A 27,880-nucleotide genomic window follows, 5' to 3' on the forward strand; every position below is an offset into this window, starting at 1 on the left:
GCTTTGAGTGGCATTTTTCTTCCGCGAAACTCCGCGGATCCGAGGAAACTGATTTGTATCTGTAACACACAGATCAGTGTCCACGGACTTATAAAACTTACACAATGCCGTAAAAAAAGAGAAGGTTTGGCGATAAAGCATTTTAAAAACTCAGTGATGTTCACGATTAAAGAGTACATCACTAAACCCCACCCCCCCTCCCCATGATGAATCCACGGAATCCCGCGTATCCGCGGAGTTTTCACAGCCCGTTGATGTTTTGTTGAAAGAAAATTATTCTCTGTGCAACTCCACTATGAAGGCAGGAGTGGTGATACAAATGTAAAACACTATGCACAATCTCTTCAATCACAGCCACAGAAGTCTATAACTTCTTCAGGGTTGTCTTGGTGTCTTCATGGCTTTCCTCACTATTCACCTTCTTATACAGTCACTCAGTTTTTGAGAACTATCTACTCCACAGATTTACCATAGAGTGCTATACTGTTTGTATTTCTTCATAATTCATGTAATGTTCAAGACATAGTCATGTCTTCGGAATGTTCACGTATCCATCCCCTGACTTGTCAGAAGAAAACTTTACATAAAAGTGATGGTTTATATGTGCTATACTAAAGGGGGCACTTACTTATTCACACCATCATTTTGGCTTTTAGATTTTTAATTAATTTATATCAAACTGTAGAGATTTACGAGTACTTTCACTGTGAGTTTAGAGAGCATGACTTTGGAAATTCTAATATACAAGGCCTGAATTTTTGTTTTGTTTTTGATGTCCTAATAAAAATCTAACATGTAAAGGGTCAAGGGGACAAGCACTTTTTCACAGCACTGTAGATCACAGCCCTCTGCCTGGCTGCGAACCCTCCCCAGAGACTGATGTGCACCTGCTAAACTGGAGACCGTAAAGGTTGTGATTTGTCACTTTTACATTTTCACTCCTTCCTCTCTCATCATATTTTACAAGTTTTATCAGTGCACATGCCAATTACATTACAATCATGGATCAAATGCGTTTAGCAGAAAAGAAAGAAGCAAAGCAGCAGAGCTCATTGAGGGACAAATGAATCCAAAAAACGCCACCGTCCCTGCTGCAAATTGCATAAAGACGTGACAGAGAATTTTAAAAGGTCACGCGTACATCAACATCATTGCATGGCCACAGATTACAGAAGCATAGATCAGGCTTTAGGACTTTAAGGTACCACTCCCCAGTCGACTTAGAAAAAACTGATTCTGTCCATTTTATACATATAACAGATTTCAATTATAATGAAGAAAATTTGCTAGTCCACCTGAATTCATTAAATGCGTGAGTTTTACTGTAGTTTAAAAACTCACTTGGTGTTTCTATGTTAAAAAAAAGTAGCACTCCCCAGCTGACTTAGAAAAAACAGATTCTGTCCATTTTCTACATATAACAGATTTTGATTATAATGAAGAAAATTTGCTGGTCCACCTGAATTCATTAAATGTGTGAGTTTTACTGCAGTTTAAAACTAATTTGGTGTTTCTATGTTAAAAAAAAGTAGCAAAACAGATTCTGTCCATTTTATACATATAACAGATTTTGATTATAATGAACTAAATTTGCTGGTCCACCTGAATTCATTAAATGTGTGAGTTTTACTGCAGTTTAAACTAATTTGGTGTGCTCCTGCAGGTGTTCCACCTGCTGCATGTGCATGATGTTTGGGAAATGCACGAGGACAAGAGCCGCATGAAGCCACACATTTGGCTCTGTCCGTCTCCTCCTCCTCTCTGCACCACTCCATGGCACAGAGCCCAAATATGCATGCAGTCACAAAGTTCTTCTGAAAGACTGGAGCAATCTGAATTCGGTTGGATGAATATGGGTGTGTGGCGACAATTCACCTCGTTCACAACGTGACAGAACTTATTGATCCGCTGTTACGCACAATAGCGCGCAACAACGCGGAACACTATTCTTGACTGTGCGTAATGGTTCATGATAATTCTCCAGCAACATGTGCCATTAATCGTAACGTGTGGTAACAGGTTGCAGCAGTTCCTGAGGACACCTGATGCATCTGCCCCGAATAATCACAATTCGTGATCAGCGGCCAAGAATGTATACTTCGTGGCATTCGTGACTTGTCGTCGTTATGTGTAACGCAGCATAAAGTGGACTCTACGTGCCATGCATCCGTGTAGGTATGCAGTATCTGCATCCTTTTCATATATGTCAAAGTTTTTATTTAACAGAGGAATGACACCTAAATTAAAACCAAGGCTCTCCACTCCCCCACACACCACACACACACACACACACCACACACACCACACACACACCACACACACACACACACACACACACCCACACACACAATATGAAAAAATAATCAAGTCTGCAAATTTGCAGGATGCTCATGCACAAGCGGGTGTAAAAGTACTTGCTGTGCCTCAAAAAATGGTTACAGTCTGCAGTCCTCTAGCCTATTTAAGTTGTACTTACCAGTAGCTAATTAGAAATCCCACATCATTTGTTATCACTCAAACATGTATTCCACTACAAACCTGTCAAGGATTGTGATACAACTACAGTAACTACAATTTAAAATATTAGTCAGATTCAACTATGTTTAAAACAATTTTCTAAACTTAGCAAAAAAGTTTTTTTTTTTTTTTTAAACAAAATCCATATCCCACCAACAGCAAGGTTTTTACAGGTTCTTCATGTTTTGTAGAGATCATGTGAAGAATAAAACACACACACACACACACACACACACACACAAAAACCAAAACCTGGTGAATGTAGAGTATCTGTGGTGGAGGTGGTTAACGATGCAGAGACCATTTAGACAAACAGGTTTGGTCCAAGACAAACCCTGCTGCATTTTTCTTTGTGGGAACAACATATGTGGAGTGACCAGAGAACAAGTTACAAAACCAACTGATGGTGATTGTGGAAAATATCAAATTAGATACTCTGTTACCCTGGTAACATGTATATCCTTCTGAAAGCAAGAGGATTTTCAGCTCAAATATCTGAGAAAACAGCTGTGTCATATTGTGTTCTACTCCATTTTAGTAGTTCATCAATACAAAAGCGATTTAAATGTAAAGACTCTTGCTTCCTTTAAAGTACACACAGTATTTCAGACTTAAACTGAATACCTGTATTGAGGCCCAAAATACTACAATACACCATCTCTGTTCGTGTGTGTGTAAAAAGAGAAGCACCTGCTTGAGACAGAATGCGGAAAAGACAAAAAGCTCTCTGTGTGTACATGTGTGCATAACTGTGATCACAGATAAACTGTGGAATGCTGACATTTGCCATTTGGTCTGTTTAAGCATTTTGGATCAATGATGAACGCTGAGAGAAACAAGAATGTTGATAGGACTAAAATTTTTGAGAAACTACAGATATGAGCTAAAGTTGCTAATTACACTCTGGACTAACACACCATTCCAGCAGGGGGCGGTAAATCATCTTTATATTAAAAGAGTGAGTGCGTGCGTGCTCAATTTTATTTAGTAAGTTCAATGTAAGTACATACTATAATTGTAAACGCATTAAATATACATGGATGACACGAGAAAGTGAAAACACTTATTTCATTGTGGTCCATTTAAAAATCAATTGACAAAATTGAAGTCATAAAATATTATAATAATAATAATAATACTGATATCAATAATAATAATAGGATGTATAATACGATAACAAGAACCTAAACAATCTATGAATACATTAAGACAGTACATTGACATTTAAAAAAAAATTGACATAATTAACAGGAGAAAAAAAAGGAGGTTGAGTTCTTCTAAAAACTGTTCAGGTTCTAATGGCCCAGTCATACTGCAACAACGATTCCTGAACGAAGGGGAATTCATCAAGAAAGGGTCAACAAATGAGCTTTTGACTTTTCCCATCACCGAATAGTTGCGAATAAAGGGAGGAAACGGGACAAAAGAGGAACAAAAAAGAAACCGAAGCAAACGTTGATCTCCACGCTTTAAACGTAACGCGCCTGGAGCCACTGCGTGTCTGCATCTCTGCGTTCCAGGACTCAGTGCTGGGACGGAGCTCAGCTGCAAACAGAAGTGTGTGATCTGACCCACTGTGGAGGGTGGATCCACCTGCTCTAGTTCCTCGTCCAGAACAAAAGTGGGATCATCTCCTTCATCGTCAGAATCCTCACTGTCTGATGAAGTGCTGCATTCTCTCTCTCTCTCTATCATGCTCCAGACGCTCCAGGCTCTTCTGTCTGCAGAGACTTGAGGACAGCAAGCCCTTCAGAGCTCATTGACAGAATTCTGCAGCTCCGGCTGGACTTTTCGTGCAACAACTCTCCTCATGTGCGCAGCACTGGCCAACACCATGATCACGGGCTGCTGTGTGCTGGCGGAGAGGCCAATAAATTCTTCCTGGCCAGCCAACACCATGGCTTGACCGGGAGCACTCGCCACATCACATGCAGCCCCACACCGCACACATAACAGCACGACCACGCTCCTCTGCAAAAGCACCCATAAACCGGCTTTTATACTGTGTGAAACATTCAGCTGGTTGAACGAAGTCAACAACTAAAGCAAATGTTTCAAAAAATTAGCAAACAAAAATCGTCAAGAACTACAGCAAAACAAAATACGGACGAATTGAGGTTTTCGACGGCATTCGTTCAAATTTTTCAACAGTTTAAAAATCCTGACAAAGCACCAGCTGCAGGAACGAAGCTGCGTGAAGGTTAAACAATGCCAACAAAAGTCCAGATTTCTTATTTTGTTTGGGCTTCATTGCCCTTTGTTAAGTGCTGTGTGACTGGGCCTTAAGGCTCTAAAAACATTCTGGACTCATACGCCATTCCAATTCATTAAAAAAAAAAAAAGTTTGCACAATTCATTACCACCCTTGTAAAGTATCAGCTACCTATTTTATGAACACTACCTAATCTAGGGACTGTGGGTTGTGATCCATGAGCAACACGCTTGTACAGGGGTATTCAACTCATGCCAGAAAGGGCCGAGAGGGTGCAGGTTTTCTTTGCAGCCACCAACTCCACCAGGTGATTTCACTGATAACTGATTCCATCTTCTCAAAGTGTTGTTAACCACTTTATATGCATCTTTCCATAAATCCTTTGTGTTTGACAAATACAGACCCTCATCAATTCCAACATGGAGCCTGATCAGAGGAGTCTCTAGCTCAAGTACATACACCTTCCAAAAATATAATGTCTTCTTCACAACTATTGTCTGTTCAAAACCATCACCACCAAAAACAAGACAAAGACACAGGAAGTGACACAATCTTAACATCTAATCTTAAGTCTGTCTGTTAGCTCGTATCTCCTTTGTCCATAACACATCAGTGATTCAGCTCATAACCAGCTCGTGAAAGCTTTTACGTTTTGGTGTTTTAAACAGTCTGGAGGATTGCAGGCAGGAAACAACTACTGACAATTGTACACTGCATACCAGCAGTGGTGGGCATAGTTCAGCTAATCCAATAGCAGATAATTATCAAAGCTAATGTTTTTGCTAGTGGATGAGCTTGTCAGATAAGTTGTAAAACCATCATCGGACCAATTAACTCCTGATAAATTTATTTCCCATAACTTTTCAGTCCGATAACATTTTTTTTTTTTGTTGCTGGTAATCAAAGTTTAATGGTCCAAAACATTTGTAAACCCTAAAATTAAGTCTGTTGTGTGTTTATTTATGGTAGACTGGCTATTGCTTGCTGATGATCATTAAGTCATCATTAAGTGCAAAACGTGATTGGCCGGTCAACACAGGGAGCATTGTGGTTAGTGTAGTTCATGTTCACTTTGGACGTTACAGTGTTGTCCCTTGGAAATCTGATGCAAAACCCATCACACATCTTGCAAAAAGAATTATTAAATATCTAAAGGACATTGCATTAATCTACAACATCAAAACTACGGCCGTCAGGAGTTAAGGTTTTGTAAAATCTCATTGATCACTCACCAGCCGGTAGGTGGCAGGAAATGCCCCTTAAGCTGGTGCGGTCCGTCATTGGATCCGAAAGAAGAAGTCCGCTCGACAAAAAACAAAACAGGACTAATTTTAACATTATTTTTATTTATTTATTTGTGGCAGACGATATCGCCAAGACTCGGTGGGAGAGAGAAGCTCTCACGGCACAGCTGCGTACAGACTGGGAAGTTTCTTCACTGTTTACACCGTTTTGGATAATCTCAGGATGATTATTTTTTTCAGATGAATCCCACTGAAACTAACAGTTAAAAATTTATATTACTACATGTATTTTACTCTGCCAATCAATGGATTAATGGACGTATTTCAGTTGTTTAAGCCACAGGGCTGAAAGTGTGTGAAAAAAGCGGCAGCTTTTAGCTCATAAATGACAGTGTATGTAATACCGAGATAAACTATGACTTCTAATACTGTGTTTTACTGCTTTTGAAAGATGATGGCAGTGTTTGGGGTTTTATTTTTTACTCATTTTTTTGTGCGTTATTGTGTGTTTGCAATCCTCGAATTTACCCAGCAACACCTGCAGCGCTTAAAGTGAAACTGGTTTATCAGAAGCCGACAGTGTAATCTGATGTGCCCGCGTCTGAATCAATACTAAAAGTTATTGGTTATCTGTAATAAAGATAATTTTTAGCAGTTTATCGTCATAAAAGATAACTTTTCAGTTTTCTGATTAATGGTTATCAAAGCTAACTTTTTGGTTAGCTGTGCCCACAGCTGCATACCAGGAGAGAAAAGGCCAAACAACTCAAGAGCATCACTTTCTGATAAGTATATTGTTAACATCTTCAAATAAAATGATTTTAAAAATAAATAACTGAGTACTGGCATCAAAGAATGCAAACACACAACTGGGTCTGTGGGTCATTGTGCCTCCATAAAGCAGGCTGAGACCATTAAGATGTCATAAGGCTGTTAAGTGAAATACAAATAATATATCAAAGGAAACTGAGGCTCACAATGCTGTCCACAATTTTTAATCTTTAGTTGTTGTCTAATCCTGCTCACGATCCGACCAACAAAGACAGGTGCAAATGTCTGCTTGGCAGGCAGAAAGAAACACCTGGTTCATACACATCTGACTATTAAAGTGCTTTTCTGAAGATAGTCAGACATAAACAGTGGCTTTTAAAGTCAGCACCATCATTTGTTGATTTCGACACACAGTGTGTTCTTTTCTTGAGTGATCCAGCAGACAAGATTAAACAAAGATACCAGAGAGAGCCCGAGTTCTGGAGCTAAAGCTTTCAAACAGGAAAAAAAAAAAGTCAAATAAAGAAATACGTCTGACAATGACTTACAGATCAACGTTAATTTAAAAGGATAAAATAACCCTTTCCCACTGCAGTATTACCAGGCAACACATTTGGTTCATGTTGATCTGGGAAACCATTAAAGGACATTTGCACGTTATATAACGTCCCGCTTAGCAACACAACATCAAAGTATTCATGATTTTATGTCTATCCAAGCACATGCGGTAATTATTTTATTTTATTGCTAATTATCTCTAACTCAGCGAGTCAGCAGGTGCATTTCTGTAAAACTTCTTACTCACCATTTGTCTCTGTTGGAGTGTGACATACATTTTAGCAAACTCAGAAACATCCTGATGGCCAACAGAGTGAAACAAACACTGCTACATCTAATAATGAAGCTTCTGAGCTTTCATTCAAAAGTGAAGGCTTGGATTTACATAGGATGTACAGAGGGGAGACCACACATTTCACTCTTAAACTCTTCATTTTTTGAGAAAGTCTGTCAAAGTTTGGATCCTAATGTGTGCTGACTCTGCTGCCTGTACCGCAGGACACAATTTTACTGCTGCCATGAACGCGCACAGTGTAACATCTCCACAACGCTGTTTTTACAGGCTGCCTGAACATGCAGATGCATTCTTACAATGGAAAAAGTCAGAATACATTAGAGAGAGAACTTGTGAGGAGCTGATGGTGGAGCTGCCGGGGAGCACACCAAAATAGCAGAGATGATCGAAGAGAAAGCTGCTTTTGGAAGTGGCCAAGAGAATGGGGAGTGGGCTGGACACAACTGTTTGCAACCAGCTGGAATTATCCATTATCCTTATCCTTTTCTCTAAATCAGGGGCCACAATAGGAAAATGTCTCATGCTGGAGGTTGGGGTCAGCCACTGCGAAAAAGAGGTGGTTTTAAATTACAGTGGAACCATGGAGGACATCTGTCCACAGGATGATGGCATGGACCTGGACATGGTTCTCTGGCTGGCGATCACGCGCCATCCATGTGGGACAATGCAAGTCAGACCTCTTTGATGTGTGGACCTGGACATTATTCCCCGGCTGTCAATTGCACATGATCCATGCGTGATGACTTCTTGATGGTGTGGACTTTACATATTTAATCATTCTACAAGCGGATGAGTGCCCTGTTCAGTTTTTTTTTCCTGTTTGTATTTTGTGTCTCCTCAGTTGATTGGTAGACTGTGTTAATTTTCGTCCGTCGGATTTTGTGCGGAGTCCATTCTCTGTACTGGAGCAGCATGCCATTTTAACCTGGTTATAGTTTCCCACTGTTCCAGGCTGCCTGATCACACAGATGCTTTCTTAGATTTTTCACAGTTACATCGCTGACAACTCTGATCAGCTTGCACAAAGCTGAGCCTCTAGCAGACTGTTTTTAACATCTGTTCATGACTAATGGACATGAAGGCGCACGCCTTCCCACAGTGGAGAGCGGCTGCTGCTTTTACCATGACTGCATCAAAATGAACAGTTATCACTTAAAAAGAGTCATCATAACATGGCATCACACTTTACAATTAATCTGCAGCCTCTGTTCTTCACGTCAGCTACATTCCATTAAGCGCACGCTGGGACATTTCCTCAAAGCTATGTAAACACTGTCGGAAACACTCTGGAAAACAAGTACTCACGAGTACTCTGTTTTCTGCAATCTTCATAGCTGTTTGTTACAAATGACGTATACTTTGAGACTGGTCACGGAAGTACACAAAGCAATCCTGGTGTATCATAGGATGGTTACTAACAGCCTAAATCTATGTTGTTATGATTTCTGTGTGACACATCCTTTAAATAGAGCACACATTTCCTCCAAATTAGTGTGTTGTAATCTGCAATTGTACAGTGCTGGTCAGAACTGTTTGGCCGTCCTGAATCTTAGGTAAATAAATAGATAAAATTCTTTCCATCCACCACAAACTGTGTTCTGTGCACCGCCTCCTCTTTGGGGCAGCTATCACAAACATGTCAGGTGCAAATGGATTAAGATGCGGGTTTTTTCCAGCGGTAAATACTGGTAAAATCAGCAGTAAAATAACCTGTCTGCTTCCATTAAATATTCTCTTCCCCCAAATTTTGGGGTCTTACAAGAAAAAAAAGAAAACTATAATAGTGCATTCACACTCTGACGATTAGCTCGGTGTTTGCCGACAGAGAGTGAGAAGTTGCTCAACATCGACCAGCAGCAAGGTCCACCAGACTCTGCAGGAGCTAAGCCGACATTAGTCGGGCAATGTTGATGTCCCCAAAGAATTTTTAACATGCTTAAAATCTTCAACATTCATGCTAAAACACCAGAAAGAGTTGAGCTCAACTACCACTACGTCACCTCCACTAGTACGCCGTTACTACTCTGTTTCCCTCCGCCGACCTCCACTAGCCAACCTCTGAAGCTTGACTGGATGCATCACCTCCTCTGGATCCCTTGGACATGAAGAAATATGAAGAAATGTGAAGGAGTATGTAGAACCTGTCTCAACGATGCACCAGTAGCAAGCAACACAAACCCAGAGTTATGTCAAGTTTATATAGGCTACGTCACCTGATGTCACAAACTTTCAGTTGACGATTAGCCCGACCAAGCTATGCTACTGCACTGCAGAGTGCACTACCAATGCATAGTGATAGGACCGAGCCGAACCCAGATCGGTATCGTAACTCAATACCGACGTAATTCACTTATCAGAAAATACCGATCAACCCACATTTTCAGAAACCAGAGAAGAGCTACTGTGAATCCTCTCAACTGGTGCTGTTTGCTCTCTGCTTGTTTACTGCTGAGCGGGAAGAGGAGGAGAAGGGAGGTTTTCTGAAGCTGGACTGTTTGAGAGAGGTCTCTCTCAAACTGCGGGTTGCAGCGGGTAGCAGCAAATTTCTGCCCAGCTCTCGGATTCAAATTGTCTGTTCGTTGAACACGGATTTTCTGACAAATTAAGTGGATTGTTGCTGACAATGACTTCTAGAAAGTAGCCGCCGGTTGTCAAATGCTATGAAAAGCCAGATCAGCATGCAGCCGAAGAGGAGCTGAACAGAGATTCTGTCCACTGAAAGGGAAAAAGTCTCCATTAAAATCCTGTGAATTTTACAATTTTACAGTTAATAGGCATCATGTTTCCAAAAAGTTAGAAGTTTGCGCAGCATGAACATATCAAGAGAAAGAAAAAGAGAGAGACAGAGGGAGAGGGAGAGAGACAAACAGAGACAGAAGACTTAATTTTTACTCTAACACTTGCTTTGACAATGTAAACACGTCTCCCATATCAATAAAGTTCCACTGAAATTGAAAATTGAGAAGGGGAGACAGACAGAGAGCGCTGTCTTTTCTTTTTAAGTCTATAAAAATAAAAGTACTTAATTCTTTCACCAAAACATCAAATCTAGGCTTTCATCTTAGCTGCACCTTCGGGCAAATTGCAGCTGAACTTTCAGGTGTCCTTTTTAAGAAAATCCTCATAAAATAAACATTAATTATAATAATAATAATAATAATAATATTAAAGCAAACAGATCTCTGGAATCGGATCGGATAAGTATCGGTATCGGCAGATCGGAAGTGAAAAATTGTGGATCGGTGCATCCCTGCCAATGCACTCACCCTCCAATGGCAAAAGCTGAACTCCATCCATTAGTCAGTCAGTGGACCGTCAGCCTCTGCTGAGCTACGTCAACCTGCATTGGGGTCAGGAAATATGGACCCCTAGAGCAAGAGTTTTGAGAATCTGCTATGTTGGGCAGTGTCAGCCACTTCATGGCACAGTGTGAGTGACCCTAGATAAAAATAACTGTCCATGCCCTTCCAGTGCTACCTTGTCACTAGGTCTTTTTATTAAATCCTTTTTTTAAGCATCAAAAGAAGCTTTGTGCAAGAGCATATCTTTAGTAAATCTAGTCCTTTCTGTTGTTTGCCTTTAACTTGTCAAAGCTGTGTATCTGCTAGCTACTTGCCAAAACAGACAGGATCACCACGCTGTGATAACATCTATTTATCCTCATTTAAAGATGGTAACATTCCATGAAGACAACAAACAGCAGAAGCGCAGCAAAGAGAAAATATCCAGAAAGATAGAAAAATTAAAAAAGACAACAACAGCCAAAAGGTGAAAAATGTCTGCAATGAACGAGAAGATGTGTTAAAGGCTGGAGAGGACTCATACTTCCACCCAAATTATGTCCTCACAATGACAATATGACCAAACATGCTTTTACTACCTGAGACAAATAACGGTGCATCTCAGCCTACTCTCACATCATTTAAACTGACACGTTCTTCAATAATGTAGGAAGAGTCCACTAAAAACAGACTCAGCAGACACACCTGAACTCAACGGGCTTCACTCTCAAACACCACAGCTCAGACTTTCTTCTTATTGTGTTTCCTCAATATTTTGAAACCACGGCAGCTTCAACAACCTTGACCACCCATTTCTACATTTCCACAAAGTTAGTTTGGATAAAGGCTAATACATATAAATCTTCACAACATTCAGTACCGCAGTACAAGTGGTCCCTGTCTGTAGATCAAAGGATGACCAGCTTATGAGAAAAGTTCAGCTGTGTGCCACAGAAGATAAAAGTCACAACAAACTATGCAAGAAGAAAGACAAGGATATAAACCTGACTTCACTTTAAGATGATGCTCTTACCCAAAGTGGGAACATTTTCAAACCACCTTCAACAACCTCGACCACACACTTTTATATTTTCATGATTTAGTCGAAGCTGACCAAATGAGTAATAAGAGTGTTTTATGTACTCACCAAACATGTATTCGCCTCCATCCTTTACAAAGATGTTATGGTCTACACTTAGAACAAGTGGACATTCACTGCCAAGCCACAGGATAAAAACATGATGCTATCCATGTTAAAGAAAAAGGATGCATGTGATGTTTAATCAAAGTATCTCTTTTATTTGTTCAGTATATTGTTTAAATTCTGTAAGGATGTCAGACGAATTCCTGTATTGCATCAAAGCTAATATTGTCATTTCTCAAAGAATAGTATACAAATAATGAATGTTTGAGTTCAATGGTACGAATATTTCATTAGGTGAAAGATGGAACGTACCATTCAACTTGGCTTTGCCTCGCTGAATGGTACTTTCACCAAATTAAATACTGATTCCACTGAAAGAATGGAAAAACATTCAAGATTTGTTTTATATAACTGCGAAAATAGATCCATATCATTTGATATTTTATTAATTTATAAACAACATAAAAGGGACTTACATTTTGGCGTTCATCACCAGTGATGCCGGTAACGCGTTACTCTAATCTGACCACTTTTTTTTAGTAACGAGTAATCTAACGCGTTAATCTTTCCAAATCAGTAATCAGATTAAAGTTACTTCTTCATGTCACTGTGCGTTACTATTATTTTTCATTGTGGGTCGATAGCAGCATTAAACTTGGTCCGTGGGCAGGAGGTCGGGGTTCGACTGAACTGCCCACTTTCAGTGAGCTGTGAGCTTTTCATCCGCGGTTTTTTGCAGCTGCTCGACTCGTCCTCACCTCTTAAAGCGCGGTGATCAGCACACCTGCACTGAGCTTTACAAAGACATTTTTATACTTTTTTTCCTCCTTTATTTAGAGCTGAGCTGAGCCGCTCCATATCTGCACGTTAAAACAGCTGATCCTCCGCGACGCGTCAACAACTAACACTATTTTCCACTCAAATGCACCTAAACTCTCTTTCTGAGGACCACATGATGTGAAAACACAATAAACCTTTCTTACCTGTAAATCTGGTCACGTTTTCTGCATAAATAAATGTTATCCATTCTTTGTGCTCAAACGCCAAAGTAGGGGCAAATCCAGATGGAATGGGGGCGTGGGGGAGGGATGTGCCCTCCTCACAACACCCCTAGATTAAAGGTCCAGTTTTGAAGCCTTTTTTTACTACAACTACTAATACTACTTAAAATAATATTAATTTCGACAAGTAAAATATTTAGAGAGAATTTAAATGTTAGAAAAATGCTAGAATGAATTTAATAGTTACATTTATAAACAATGTAGGTTCGAAATTGCAAGTTTTACTGTTACAGTGCTGTCAACAGTTAATATGAGGTCAAGAAAGAGGTCTTTGTTTTACTTTTTATAAAACAAGTATTTATTTTCATTGAAGTCAAGAAAGGGTGACTATAAAGTAAGTTTTGGCAAAACAGGTATCATTGTCATGTTGAGGTGGCAGAGGGTTGTTGTCAGCAGCTGGGAAAAGTAACTAAAAAGTAACTAGTAATCTAACTTAGTTACTTTTACAATTGAGTAATCAGTAAAGTAACTAAGTTACTTTTTCAAGGAGTAATCAGTAATTGGATTACTTTTTCAAAGTAACTGTGGCAACACTGTTCATCACTGGTGCTAAATAGTCTCACACGAACTTGAAATAGGAGTCCAAAATTGTTCTCAGTAGTCTGTCATGCTGTCCACTGACTTTGTGTGCAGACTGTGGTCTGCTTTCAGAATCATAAATTTGTCCAGCTTTTCATCCTAACTTCTTCTTCTTCGTGCCTCCAGACAGCTTACGGCGTAGTGGATGTGTTTTTGTGTGTTAGAAGAATTTGCAACGCCAATTAGCTCCTTCAAACAGTCATCTGCCAGCAAAACAAACTCTGCCATGTTTCACTAAACACTGCCCCCGGTAGTATGAGCATGCGCGGGGTGCAATAGCACATTTCATATAGCACCTAAATTGCACACTAAATAAGAACTACTGCATGGTCAATGAAACACAATGATACAAATAATCCATGTCACATGACATACAAGCCACCAATCAAATGACAAGAATCCACTCAGACTTTATATAACATCAACAATGTGAGGCTTTTACATTGTGTTGTAGAGTACAACCCTGGTTAGCACCTTGTTCGGGTCTGTGGTGTTACGAAGCTGCTGCAGCGATGTGCTAAGAGCATGTAAACAGAGTTGCATTTAATTTCTCTACCGCACCATGCTGATGTAGTGTTGCTGCAATTGAAACTACATCTAAAATTCTGTGGGGGTTTTCCTGCAGTGGAACTAAGCTGTTTGTGACATGACAGTTACAAAAGCTCAGAGAACATCAGATCTGATCCACATCCTACACTGGGTGCCACAAATGGGCCACAGAACCATAAACTGAGAGTATGCCCAACTGGGGACAATGGGTCACATCTGGCCAGTCAGTGGCCATCTTGGCAACTGACAACTTCTGTGTATATTAATAAATTGCTGCTAAGAAGACAGGAGCTGTTATAATTCAATTTTTTTTATTTTAGAGCCATCATATATAGCATTAATGAGCAGGAATCATGCAAAATCAGCTGGAATGGGAAAAAACAAAAACTTCGAGGCGCAAATGGGAGGGACAGACAGTCGAACAGCCGTGTACAACTGCCGTACGACCACGTAGAATGTGGGTGGATCCAGTCTGGACTGAGTCGTGCACACCTGCACGGCTCAGTCCAAACGTTGCACAAGAATCACAAATAAATGGTATCCCATTACCAATATTGGATCGGATAGGCCGGATCCCTAAAGGAAAAGAAAAAGAAGAAAAAGACAAAAAAGAAGAAGAAGCAGCAGGTATTAAGGAAATTTATCAAACTGATGATTAAATCTTGGCTATAAAGAGTTCAAAAAATAAACTGATGATGAATTTTATCAACCTAAAATTTGCAGAGCGAATTTTGATGACAGAAATCAAACCAGTGTTCACTACTAAGCGCCCCATCACCCATGAGCATGAGCCAAGCCAAATCAGGCCGAATGTTAAAAAAAAAAAAAAAAAAAATTGTGCCACATCACATCTGGGAGGGAATAAGAATTGCGGAGGAAAGCCGTCCAAATACCCAGACTGCGCTCTGACCCACCCGACTGATTCATTCACATGCTGTGTGCATGAGCCTCCGAACGCAGTTCAAATGCAGGTGGAATACTGTAAGAGGACCTGGAAAGCTGCCAGAATGGAGTAAGAACAATAAGAATGCACTTACAAGCTGTACAATTGCCGCCCAATTGTGGTTCTGCAGAATATGTTCCAGCAGCACTTGAGGAGCACTCGTGGTGCATTCAGCCACATTTGGGCACATTCAGGACATTTGGCCAGGGTTTGACGTGGCGGAAACATGCCGAATATCCCCCAAACGCAATCAGAATGTGACAAATGCCATTTTCACACCATTCAATTGTTTAGAATGCAGTAAGGCAGCGGTCAGACGGCACTTCGACTGCCGTTTGATATTTTTTCCACTTTGACTGCGCCCTGAATGTTTTGAACATGAGCAAAACATTTAGGGTGGCTGCACAACTGTGCCCAACTGTTTGTCCTGCACTCAGAATGCTATCCGACAGCCGCGAATGCACCTCGACACCTCCCGAATGTGGGCTGAATGTCCTTTTGGCCGGCATTCGGTCTCTTGTGTGATGAGGGTATAACATCAGATTCCCAAACATAAATCAAGTCCACTGAGCAGTTTCTGAGACGTAGATGGACATAGACACATACAGGTTGTTCTAACATTCTGAAGACTCTCGCCCAGCTAAAGGTAATGACCAAACCTGAATGATATTTGAATGCACACAGAAAGAGGGACAATCCATCACAGAGCCAACACACTAGTTTCATTAGTGAGCAGCAATACTGCGATAAATATTGCATACATACATTTAAAAAAAGTCACTCATTTAAACTAAACTTGTTAAAATTCACTGTGAACACAGTTTTAAAACTGAAACATCTGTTCATTCAGATAACTTTGACTTTATTCCAGTTACAGTTCTTCTTGTAATTTATTTGAACACTGGCAGACAAGACAAACATGAATACCACATGTCCCCAAGCGGGATGTCAAGCAAATGAGCAAAGTACAAACTTTCATCAACAAGGTCTTCTGGAAACAAGGTTAGGTACACAACATTGAAGTAACTCGTTTCCATCACATGCAAACGATCATAGCCAGAACAACAACAAAAGATCAGACATGTATGTATGCAAAATGGATTGGTCACCTTTTGCACAGTGGTGACGTCAGCTGTCACAAACACAAGTCTTACAGACTGACAAATTCTAATACACACAAACAATACAGCACTGTTCTGCTCACTGTCACGACACAATCAGAAACTTTAATGCATGCACCATCTCAGCTGCAGGTAATAAGTCTTTTCTACCTCTTCAGCCCACAACTGTTGGCCCAAAGGCAGTAAAGTACCCAAGACTGAGAAATGTAAGTCTTCAGTGAGTTGTTTAAGGGCACTTACAGTAGTGTTCAGAATAATAGTAGTGCTATGTGACTAAAAAGATTAATCCAGGTTTTGAGTATATTTCTTACTGTTACATGGGAAACAAGGTACCAGTAGATTCAGTAGATTCTGACAAATCCAACAAGACCAAGCATTCATGATATGCACACTCTTAAGGCTATGAAATTGGGCTATTAGTAAAAAAAGTAGAAAAGGGGGTGTTCACAATAATAGTAGTGTGGCATTCAGTCAGTGAGTTCATCAATTTTGTGGAACAAACAGGTGTGAATCAGGTGTCCCCTATTTAATGATGAAGCCAGCACCTGTTGAACATGCTTGAAAGCCTGAGGAAAATGGGACGTTCAAGACATTGTTCAGAAGAAAGCGTAGTCTGATTAAAAAGTTGATTGGAGAGGGGAAAACTTATACGCACATGCAAAAAATTATAGGCTGTTCATCTACAACCCCTGGCAAAAATTATGGAATCACCGGCCTCAGAGGATGTTCATTCTGTTGTTTAATTTTGTAGAAAAAAAGCAGATCACAGACATGACACAAAACTAAAGTCATTTCAAATGGCAACTTTCTGGCTTTAAGAAACACTATAAGAAATCAAGAAGAGAGGTCATTTTTGTCTGAAGTGCTCAGAAGCCTTAACTCAGTCTGAAAATTAAACCCGCTGAAAGGACACAGAGTCTGCATTAATAAATAGCAGCATCAATGATGGAGCTATGTGCTAAAGACCCGTCTCAATTTCAGCCATCCGCTTCACAAACAGAATACTGTGAGTGACGGTAAATATGAACACCTGCAGGGTGGGGATAAACACCAGCCAGCCAAGATGTTGGTAAATGTTGCTGCAGCTGATAAATCAATGTTAAGAGTTTTTCATACTGGTTTGGCCAGTAACCACTAAGGAATTGGGACAGAGATTTTCTGGAAGAGCACAACAGTGTATCTACCCTCCAGTGAGGCCTAAAGGCTGATTTATGCTTCTACAACTCTGTAGCTCTTTGGCCACGCAATGAGGTTCTGTCACACTGGCAGATGTCTTAATGCAATTTACCGCCTGAATAGTAGGGCAGGGACTTTCTTTTCACCTGCACTGCCAATGTTCCTGGTCATTTTTCTTTTTGTTTTTATTTGTTTAGTTTCTGGACTAATTTGTCCCTCAACAGCCCCCACTTCTTTATACAATCATCAACCTCCAAACCAGCGTTAAATGCAATTTGCCTCCATGAACTGCGGGTCATTTGATTGTCTGTAGTTTTTCTACTTTGTTTTGTGAAGTTTGTCATATTTGCAGACTTTCTACCAAACGCTCCTCTATTTGATCCATGATCAAAATGTAACTGCCGTGCGAGCTAGAAAAACTTTTAAATCAAGACGGGAGAGGAAGGAGTGAAACTAGATAAGTGTTCAATCACAGCCCTTGTGGTCGCTGTTGTTTTGACATGTAGGTTCACTTATTGGGAGATGCACGTGAAGCTATGGAGAGGGCCTGCAGCAACACAGAGCCGACTCTCTCAGTCTGACTCTCTACACCCAAAGCGATCAACAGGAATAATGTGATTATTAACCATCAGATGCCAAAGTAAAACCTTTTAAATCATTCTAAGTCAGTTTTAAGATGAAACGAGGCTGTTTTAAGCAGAAACGAGGCGATAATCAAATCGCTGTTGACGCTCTGAAATGACTTAGGCGCAACAGCACGTCAGACTCAGACGTGTTGCTGTGGTGCTCTGATCAGTCCCATGGCTTTTATTATGAAATAATACTGAATTTATGTGGAAATGACTGTTGCGCAAAAGCTTCAGATATCTGTCACTGTGATAGATGATGACTGGAGTGCAGTTTTAAGCAGAAACAAGGTGATAATCAGTGAATCCCTGCTGATGCTCAGAAATGACGCTGCTGACACTCCGAAATGACGCATGCGCAATGAAGGCAGGGCGGACCGAATTTTGGGGGGAACCATTCGATCGGCGACAGCAGTGCTTAGAACAAAAACAAGGTAATGCGCACTAGGCCTAATTGTGGACTTCAGATACAGGCTTCAATAAGCAACACTAAACAAATGTAAACTGGTTTTGGCAAATTACGAAAAAAAAAAATTAAATATTTGATTCACTGTAAAATAATAATGAAAATAATAAAAATCAACAGACCAATTGATATCATTAGGTTCAGCCCATATGACCACAGTGTGTGCACGCAGTAACGGGCACAGTTTTTTTGTAAGAATGAGAATCGACAAACCATATGAACGGCAGCAGAGCACAGCGAGGGAAAATTACCCCAATAAGGGCCCCTCAAAGTTGGTTTAATATCAAGAGCTGCTTCTTTCTCTTTGTCTCTCTCTCTCTCACACACACATACACACACACACACACACACACACAAACTCATGGCCTCAGAGCTGGCAAGGAGCTTCTTGGAGCAGCTTTCTCTCTAATTTAAAGTTGATTGCTGTGGGTCCGCTCTGTGTGATGAGTGAAATACGAGTGTGGAGCAGAGCGCATGAAAGCTTGGACCTGCAGCTCCGTGTGGACTGTATGGCTGCCGTGCATGTATATGCACACGCATGCGTCTGTGGTTTTTGGCACAAACTAGTGCACAAATCAGGCTGCCAGCGAGCACTGACAGCAAGGAATTGGGGAAAAGAAAGGCAAGCAGAGTAACTACAAAAAGGTGGTCAAATGACGAGTTTAACTAAACTCAGCTGTTCTAAACTCGAGTAAATCAGTGGTTCTTAAATGGTTTAAATGCAGTACCATTAAAAGATCTACTGTACAGATGCCCCAGAAATTTATCACAGGTTGCGACACAGATCCAAAAGTCTCTGCATAAACGCCACTTCTGAAGTCACATAAACTGGCAGGACTTTTACGGGTGTTATATTAGCCATCTTTTCAACTAGATAATACAGTCCAGAAAGTATAACTAGATAATACAGTTTACTGCTCTAAATCACCCAGAGACACTGGAGATTCATCCTAAAAACATTAAAATAATTAACAGGGTTCTCACCAGGATTTTTTCACAGCATAGGGGGGAACTTAGCGGGGCATAGTCACATGACAAGCGTTGCAAGCGCAAGTATTGTAGGAGGGCCGAGGGCATCCCCTCAAGAAAATTTAGAATTTATAGCCCTTTGAAACAGTATTTCCTGCATTTTGAGGGCCACTTGGTGTTGCTAACTGAGATGTTAAATAACGTGCAATATGTCCTTTATAAAAGAAAGAAAAAAAAAAAACAGAAAACCCCCCCATGCTGGTTAAATCACAGCATAGGGGCCCAAATCACAACATAGGGGATCCAAATCACAGCATAGGGGTCCCCTATGCTCATCTGTGCTGGCGAGAACCCTGAATAATAAGTTGATTTTTGGATGTCAACCCACCTTATTTTTGCCAAAAGTTAATTTGTCAAATGACTAACCAGTTTAGACCTTGCTGCATATTTGAGCAGCTTCTGTCGCCATCTAGTGGGCGGTGTGAGCATTTCAAGGCTTCTGGTACATTTCCTACTTGAATCCTCACTCACTCATCTTCAACCGCTTAGTCCAATTAAGGGTCGTGGGGGTGCTGGAGCCTATCTCAGCAGTCATAGAGCGCAAGGCGGGGTACACGCTGGACAGGATGCCAGTCTGTCACAGGGCCACATATAGACAAACAAACACATTCACACGTGCAAACACACCTACGGACAACTTAAAGTTTCCAATCCACCAAACCTGCATGTCTTTGGATGTGGGAGAAAGACGGAGCACCTGGAGGGAACCCACGCAAACACGGGGAAAACACGCAAACTCCACACAGAAAGGCCACAGGTGGGAATTGAACTTTCTCGCTGTGAGGCAACAGTGCTAACCACTAAGCCACCGTGCTGCCCTACTTGAATCCTAAACTTCAGTTAAAAAAAAAAAGGCATTTATAAATGTCAGAAATTTATGATTTTTTTTGGGACACGCATAACTTTCACCTCCCAGTATTAATATAAAAAAATTCTGATTTTGAGAGTGTTACAGTTCTTGAATTTTAAGATATTTGCCGGAAGGATATACAGAAGGGCAGAAATTCTCCTGACAAGCACAACTTATAGTTGTGGAAAAATAATATAATAATTGCACAAACAAAGCCAAAGTGAAATTTTCAAATGTCTTTTCTCTTTAACTAATCAAAAAAAGATCTAATTTCCAGCAATGCAAAATATTTCAAAGCAGCAAATACTCATTCATATTTGAGAAGCTGGACCCACAGCATATTATATATATATTTGCACATTAACCTGATAAAATACCATTTTAAATGGTACCTCGCAACACTTCAAAGTCTAATTTTCTTTACAATCTGACCTCCCTCTGCAGTTTTAAATTGTGAAAAGAAGGACACAGTATGTAGAAGAGTACCCAATCTACATTTTAATTAGAAAAAGTGAAAAACTAATGGCTGTTTTGCAAATGAGACGACCTTGCTGCCTTCTTTTGCCACCTACCTTCTCCTCCTGAGACGCCCCCAGGGTTTGGCTTTCTGTTTGCATTCCTGCTTTGCTCTATTTAAAGGCTTGAGCTGGCTGGAGGAATGAACATCTGTAGTGAAGCGATGCCCCGTCTGTTTGACAATACCGCTGCATCCATTTCTAATTGACCTTCTAAATGCACTGTATTAACCTCTACAGTTATTCTGGAACTGAAACTGTGCTCATAAATATACAAAAACAGCAAAACGAGGACTAAAGTTGTTTGTCATATAAACAAGTGCTTATATGACTCATGACTTCAGTGCTTTATTTACACACACTGTGGATGTGTTTGTGCTTCCAGCAAAAAAAAAAAAAAAAAAAAAAATCAAATGAAAGTAGTTGATTCTGTACTGGGGTCTTGCTATAACCAATAATCTGCACACACCACAACCAGTAAGCAATGCAATGAAGTTTTCTAAAGTTTATGGCAAATGTAACAACAAAAAAAAAAAACAACACAAGAATCTTTGCTGAAGTGTAAACTATGATTATTTTAATTCATGCCCTGTGGGTAAGGCCGCCAGAAGCTATATTTAACTTAATCATCAGTTTGTTTATTGTGTTTGTCTGTCCAACAAGATATCTCAAAAACTCATAAACATAAAAGCAACTGCATGTAGGGCCGGGTGATTAAATGCTCTTCAACTGGGACCACAACCAAATTTATGTACATTTCTGTGATAAGCCTTGCACAATTTTAATTGATATGGATTAATTACACAGTCTATCACATAGCTTGTGCAACCACTCTGCACAGCAACCTGATAATCTCTCATTCAGAAAGGTGCTGTGTCATCACTACAACACCTTTTTAGGCAAAGGCCCCCTGGCTTGCACGACTTTGATTCACGCACCCGTACGCAGTATGTCGTACTGGTGAGTGAATGCGCTGTGAACCGGTGAAGACTGAACGTGAGATGTGCGCCACCACGTGCAAGTGCGCAAAGAGAATTTTGAAATGTTCAAAAAAATCTCTCATGCATCAAAGTCGTGCACGAAACGTGAAATGGCTGTGAACACTGCGCAATCTACTTGCCAACACTATGTGTTGATGCATGTTGATGCTTGATGGTGCGTGAGATGGCACACGCAGCTCGTCAAGTCGAGTGAAGAAGTGAACAGTCTGAGTGGTTGCATCAGCGCACCGCATCAGAGTGCAGTTCATCTGAACGATTATAACAAGATGTTAATTCTATCATAAACATACTTTAACACCTGCACACAAGAAGGAAAGAACATGCAACTGTTTTACCAAACCATTACAATATTAACATGACAAATAATTACCTTTTTAGATGCCTCCAAATGCTTTCTCCACCTTGTTCGATGCGCTGGCAAGAAAAGCTCCAGCTGGAGCAGTCCGCTGTGATTCCGGAAGCGATTAGAGCTGTTTTTAACAGCCAACTTGAAGAGAAAATGATTAATCCCCTACGAAATAATTATTTTCTATATGCAGCATCCAGCGCACAGTGCATGGCAGCCAGTGGAACAAAGTATGGCGTCCAGCTGGGAACACAACGGGTGGGATCGTCATGGCGATGTGCTTGCAAGTGTGCGGATCAAAGTCGTGCAAGTGTCAGGGCACCTTAACCAATCACTTGGAGCAAAACTTGTGACCCTCATGGAGGGAGGAGCTTGATTTTGCTGTCTCCTAATTTGTCATACAAAACTGATCACATCTGAAATAAAAAAATATTATCTGTATCAGCAGATTAGACAGAAGCTATGTTATCATAATTTGCATGATAAGATAGTCATTAGTTGTTTATTGTTATCAATCAAATAATTTGTGATTGTAGTCACAGGTTTTAATTATTCTAAATAAGTTACAAGGCAGGCTAACTTGTATTGCTTTGTTAAGGCAGATAGGTATTTTCTGCCCAGTTAAATGTCGACATTATTTTGCTGTTTCATTCAAATAATAAACCCTCTGGTTTCTCAGTCATTACCCTCAAATTACATATTGTCATCAATATAGAGGAGAAAAAATGGGATAATAGCCATATTTTGCCATACTGCCCAACCTGAACTGCATGTTGTACATTGAGTCAATGGTATCAACAATAGGATGACGTCTTAAAAATAACATTAACAGAACTCAGATCCTATTTGCCTTTACAGATATCCCCTGTATGGTGGATTTACATTTCAGACATTTACCTTGACTTCTTATTAACAGGCTGTCTCTGTGACTCAAGTTTGATTCAAATTCAGCTGGAATATTTATGAGACACTATTAAATGTGAGGTATTTTTTTCTAACATGGTAACACAACAATGTAAAAAAAATTAATAAAATACTTTAATTAATGTGATCAGATTAACAGCCAAGTAAGTTACATGTCTGTTTACCCACTTAGCAGCGGTTTCCAGGCTTGGCAAGAAGGAAGGAAAAGCTCGACTGGCATCTCATTGATTACCTATCAGCGATGGTCAATCAACGGCTTTTAACGGAACATCAGGTGTATGTAATATTACGGAGTGTCACTGAAACATTTCTTCAGACGTGTCCTGATCCATTTCAAAATCTTTTACAATTTCTCGATTTTCTGCAAGTAAAACTTTCTGAACTCTATCCACATAACGGAGGCTTTACAGACATTGTTCACACTGACAGTAACCTTCAAGAGAAAAAAAAAAAAAAAAGCTTGCAGCATTTTCTTGCTTTGTTTGAAATAGTTCCAATCAATTTTCATTCAATAGTTGCTTTATTGTAAAATAATTCAGTTTTGTCTTTCCTGTATGGAGTTTCATGTTAAACACTCTCAATGTTCCACAGCTGTACAGTATGTAGAAAATGTTTAGGCCTGAACTGGCTTGTTGTAGTCCATATCTGAACTCCTGCTTTGGCCTGTCAGATGCCCACATGGTCTGTAGGAGAGATGCTGCGTACGATATATATCTCCAAAGTGGGCAAGTCGTGGAGAGAAAAAACAAACCCATGGTCGTTTTCAGGCTTGCTTTTATGTTTTCGAGAAACAACAAACACTCATCAACAAACATGTTCATCACTGACCTGAACATCAGAAGAGCAAAAACAATAGCAGTATATTGTCCAATGTTTTTCACAACTGGAAGTTGTGCTTGTCGGGAGAAATTACGCAATCTGTATGTCCTTCTGGCAAATTTTCATATCTTAAAACTCAAGAATCAAAAAACTAAAAACAAAACAAAAAAATCAAAATTTTTATACATTAATATACATACATCTCAAATGTACAGCAAGGTCTCGACTCTGTATTCATTAGAGCAGTTAACTTTTGGTGAAAATAATATGAGCTGACAGCTGAAAATCATCTTAAAGTTGTATCCCTGGCAACTTAACTGTATAATATCAAGAACAGCAACAAAAAAAGTTATTTTTAGTTTTGTTTTTTGTCACTACTGTGTTCTGGATAAACACAACGTAACATTACAGAAAAGGAATACTTTCTTTAAATTATTTTAATCCATGATTAACAAACAATCATCATTTGGAGAATGATGTAACATGTAGAAGTATGAAATTCTACTTATGGTGACATTTTCCTTGAGTCTTTCTAGTGAGATAGAGGGACGTGTTGAGCAGCAGCTCCTTTCCAATTAAAGCAGCAACAAGGTGGGATTTTTAGAATGCATCATTTCAGGATGGTGCAAACATCATACCTCTTGTTTAGAAACACCCATTGACCTCTACTGTTTGAGGGACAATCACTTCTGGTACCTAATGGCCCTCTCACACATACAACAAAAACCCGGCATTTATTTGGAATAAACATACACTAAATAACCACAAGGCGGTTGTGACTACACTGTAATGAAGGTGCAACAGGTGAAGCATTTAGTCAACAGCAAAAGTACAATAATGAATTTATAATGGCAAAAACTCAAACTACAGCACCATCAACAATTCAAACCAGAGACAATATGACAATAACACTGATTATGTGCATTGCATACATAAATATAAGGCTCAAAATATGGTCACTTTAATGCCATCTCAAATTATTCTGCACATCAGTGTCCTATTGTTTATTTTAAGATATGTATACAACTATATTAAATATATAATCTGAACTTCTTTTTAAACCACTTGCTTTTGCAGTCAAATTTTGAGTGTTATTATTATGCTTGTGTCTCTCGTCAGATTTTGTAACACGCTGGCAGAAGTACCTCAAGCACAAACCAGCATGTTAAAAACAAAATTAATAGCCTACCATTAAAATTAAAATTATTCTGAGTTGACTGTCTACTGCAGAAATATTTCTAACAGACTTCGATTAATGCTTATCTCGGTTATAAACTAAAATAAATGCGTGAATCTGTGAAATAAAATAAAACAGTGATTCAATATAACAGTGTTGTATGTTGAATCACGTCTCATCAAACTATGAAGCTTGAAACATCCAGAGCGTAACTGGGAGAACGTTTCCTTTGAAGCGGATGAATTTCCCTTATAAAACTCGCTCATTCAAGCAGACAAACGCACAAGCTCACCTTGGAAGAAGTCCCACAGTTAAACCGCCATTATTATGTTGTCGTCTTCCATGACTGGGACTTTGTCGAGTTGTTTATCTGCTCCCAGGACAGGCTGAAGACAAACTAGCGGAACAGAACAGCCAAAGTAGGACAGGGAGGAGGAGGAGAGCAAAGAGGCCGGACAAGGAGGTCGCCTTCTCGTTGGACAGAGCGAACCGCCAATCAGATACGTGGGCGGGTCTTAACAGCGAATGGGATTAAGGACACCGATCCCAGATCCGTGGTTTGAGGAATGCCGCGATGAAACACTGATACAGGTCTGGGTAAAGGGATTATGGCAGCTGATCCCAAATCTGCTTTTTGAGGAACGTGTCACTGAAAGATAAACAGATCTGAGCTACGGCTACAGCTGATAAATGTAACGTTTAGCATTTTGCACGAGTTTAAAAGGTTCACTTTAAAATTAAACATATTTTCCAAATATTGTTACTTTGTTAAAAAAAAAAAAAAAAATAGGCGCAACACTTGAATACTGAAAACTGTTCACCAAAAGCAATTAATAATTTATCCCCAAAAAAGAGGGAAACGATTGTCATAATTACTATTTACAATATTAATTTAGAAATTGCTTGGAAAAAATAGGATAATAATAATAATAATAATAATGTAAAAATAGATTTTTGCTGAACTAATAAATTAGTGAGGGTGATGATGATGATGATTTTATTTATATTTCACTTTTGCTTTCAGGTCAGAAATGTCAAAGTGCTATATATTTTCAAACAAAATGCAATATTAAAAAGAATGACCAAATGAATAATAATTTTTAAAAAATCAAATCAACAGTTGGTGGTGAATACATTTTTAAAGAAAATCATACAAAATCAAGAATAATAGAAATGTCATAAATAATGACTAGAAGTTCTACAATATATTGTAAGGTGTACAGTTCTCGAAAAATTAAGAATGAAGAACATATTTTAATAATGAGTAAAAATAAATAAAAATACAAAACAATACATAATTTTTTTGTTAAAATTAATATAGAAAGCTAAGTAAAATTTTAAGAAAACTTAATATGTATTTGGAAATTATTTTTTAGCAAATCACTTATGCTCAATCAAGAGTAGTTCATTAAAGATTCAATCGAGAAATCATGAGCAATGGCAAGAATCCAAGAGAAAGTAGTTTTTAGAGCTAAAGCACCTTTATTATTTGATGAATGACAAACAAATATGGACAAAGAAGGAAAGTTTTGTTGTAAATAAACTATTTCATTAATCTGAGATCAAAATATTTGTGTGTGTGTGTGTGTATAAATATTGAATAAAATATTGACATTCACTGGAGCATTTTAAAGCACAGGCTGACAGCAGCATAAAAAGTCTCATTTGTGCAGAAGCATAATCTTGTTTTGGCCCTTTGTGCTGCTATTTCACCGTTGACCTGTATCTCTGTAAACAGTAAAAACAGCCGATCCCATGTGACTGATTTTATGACTGCATACTGGACACAGTGTGAATGAACGGTGGCAGCTGGTGTCCAGTCCGTTCATCAAATAAAACCAGTCTGACATCAAAGGACCTGTTTTAGAAAGAGGATTTGTAATTGGAACAAAGCAGGCTGACCTCTGACCCCACAGTCTGTTTCATTTTGACAGAGCTCCAGAGGCTCTTGTTAGGGAAGAGAATGGCTTGGCTTTAATTGGATTTGTGTAAATCTCATGATGATGATGATTCAAATTTAAAATAAAATGTAGTGAATATCAAAAATTCCTGAGAGCAGAGAGGAGAGAGAGAACAGAATCCACATCAAGAACCTGATCAACACCACAATGTGACGAGTTCTTCCTCCTGATAAGGTTCATTGTTCAACCAGTTTTGAGGAAGACTGAATGAAGATTTTGAGTAATTTTGTCAAAAGGCAGTTTGCATTATACACATTTGTCAAATGATTTAAAATGAGTTACACAAGAAGTCAGTTATGATCACTGATATTTGTCTATTTACTCTGAACATTTTCAGCCTAGTGCAACAAATCATGACAGAATGAACATTACCAAGAGAAAGAAGACAATACACTTTGGCATTTAATTGTCATCTGCATTGTACTTTAGTTTAGCCTTCATTTGCACAGAGTAAAAAACATTTAAAATAAATTACATAAAAACAATATCAAAACATTTCCCACTACCAAGAGCTGTAGTCAGCCAACAAAAGGTGTGTCTTCGGTCTTGATTTAAAGAAAATCAACAGATCACGACTGTCTAATCTCTGGCATTTTGGTTGGCTTCCCAAATGACACTCAGCCAAGAAGTGAAATCTTGATCTGTTACCACATCAGTTTTGCAGAGTGTATACACACACACACACACACACACACACACACACACACACACCACA

The 27,880-nt window shown here is 39.3% G+C and overlaps 1 protein-coding gene across 1 annotated transcript in view; it reads right to left on the reverse strand.

The window, feature by feature from the left end:
* Window positions 1-25,754, reverse strand: part of il11ra (interleukin 11 receptor, alpha) — a 146,047-nt gene extending 120,293 nt beyond the window's left edge. Inside the window, 1 exon segment of the mRNA XM_034191793.1 lies at window positions 25,497-25,754. The gene's annotated coding sequence lies outside the window, so the exon portion shown is untranslated.
* Window positions 25,755-27,880: the final 2,126 nt, after the last annotated feature.

The sequence above is a fragment of the Thalassophryne amazonica genome, chromosome 17 (assembly GCF_902500255.1).
Source record: "Thalassophryne amazonica chromosome 17, fThaAma1.1, whole genome shotgun sequence".
Classification (NCBI taxonomy): domain Eukaryota; kingdom Metazoa; phylum Chordata; class Actinopteri; order Batrachoidiformes; family Batrachoididae; genus Thalassophryne; species Thalassophryne amazonica.